The following is a 1,937-nucleotide window of genomic DNA, read 5'->3' on the forward strand; positions in this document are numbered from 1 at the left end:
ATCACTCAGAAAGATTCCCAAGATCAACGAGAAGGAGATTCATCTTGACTCACTCAAGTTGTTCAACCGACTGATCATTTTTGCTCAACGGGATATGACAGTTGAGACAAGCTTGGAGTATGAGCTAACTCCCGTCCCATTGTCCCTTTTCAGCAACAAAGATCACAAAATTAACAAGGCAAACAAGGCAGGGTTTTCCAAAACTAGCCTGAAGGAGTTGACTGATCCACTTGAACTCACTAACCAACCCTGTTCCACTTTGGTGGTTGATGGAGGATGGCTTCTCTACATGGTGAAGTGGGAACAAGGCCAGACTTGGCAGGAGATTGCCAACAGTTACCTAAGGTACGTGCAGTGTCTTGGCTATAACTCTCAAAGGATCATTGTGGTCTTTGATGGTTATAACAGATCACCAAACGATCATGACCACATCTGACGTAGCAAGAAATCATGCTGTGATCTCCAGATTCAACCAGATATGATGCACTGGACACCAAGAGCAAAGTTCTTGGACAACATCCACAACAAGAGTGAACTCATTCACCTCCTCTCCTCAACGTTCAGAAAACTTAACATCACTGTGGAGCAGACTGACAATGATGCTGACACTTCGATTGTGAGAGAGGCATTGGTTGCTGCTAAAGGTGGCTCTGTTGAGGTCAGTAGTTTGTGTAGATATTTAACTTTCATTTGCTTAACTACTTTAAAATAAGAGTTTTGATTTTTTTAAATATTTTCACATGCTCTCTTTACAGTTGCGAGCAGAAGACGCAGACGTGCTGGTAATGCTGGTGCACCATAGCTCGAGCACCAACCACCCACTCTTCTTAACCACATCCAAGGGCTCTTATGATGTCAGGAAGATCCGGGAAGCTCTCTCAGAAAGAAAGAGACGCTACCTGCTCTTTTGTCATGCGTTCAGTGGGTGTGATACAGTTTCTGCTATTTCTGGCCATGGGAAAACAACTCTGTTTGACAGGTAACAATAGTAGGCCTATAATAATAAAAGTAATTGTGTTTTAGTGAAATATTTGTACATTGAAATATCTTTAAAAAACCTTGAAATGCACTTTTTCAGGTTTTGTGCAGGGGACATTGATAAACATATGGACATCTTCATGGACATACATGCTACCAAGGGTGCAGTGGTTCAGGCGGGAACTGCGATCTTCCAATATATTTACAGTGGACCAGGTACTACTCTGGGTGAAATTCGGTACAGCATGTTCTCACGGAAGGCAGCGGCTGGGCTGATCAAACCAGAGACTTTACCTCCAACAGAGGGTGCAGCTGCACAGCGTTCTCTCCGTGCCTACCTACAGACCCGGGACTGGATTCTTCTACCGAGCATGTCTCTGGACCCCAGTGACTACGGATGGACATTCGGTGTTCATGGTTATGAGCCAGTTCCAACACTAGACCCAATGGCTCCTGAGGAGCTCCTCCAGTTCACAAGCTGTAATTGTAATGGAGATTGCAGCAACAGGCGATGCAGCTGCAAGAAGAATGGTGTCAAGTGCATCTCAGCATGTGGAGTTTGTAAAGGCATTACATCCAAGAATGGTTTTCATGATGGTCTTGAAGAAGACTCAGACATTGACTTGTGAAGCATTTGACATGGATTTTCTCTGACTATTGCAACTATTGTAATAAATGCAAAAAAATATATATGCAAAAGTTGGCATGGCAGTTCTTCCACTAAGGAGTAGATCTAGAGAAAATTAAATGCTAGCAATCAACTCAGAATCATGAAAAAAACAAACAAAAGCAAGTCTCTACAGCATTGCTGTGATTTGTTATGATAAAAAATGATTTATCTAAATCTTTTTCAAAAAATCACCCTCACCCGGACTCCCCCCTCCCCCACTTCCTCTCCATTTTACTACAATATTTTCAAAACAAAAAATGAAAATAAAAGAACAGATGAATTAAAGAAC

The sequence above is a fragment of the Lampris incognitus genome, chromosome 17 (genome assembly GCF_029633865.1).
Source record: "Lampris incognitus isolate fLamInc1 chromosome 17, fLamInc1.hap2, whole genome shotgun sequence".
In the NCBI taxonomy this organism is placed as follows: domain Eukaryota; kingdom Metazoa; phylum Chordata; class Actinopteri; order Lampriformes; family Lampridae; genus Lampris; species Lampris incognitus.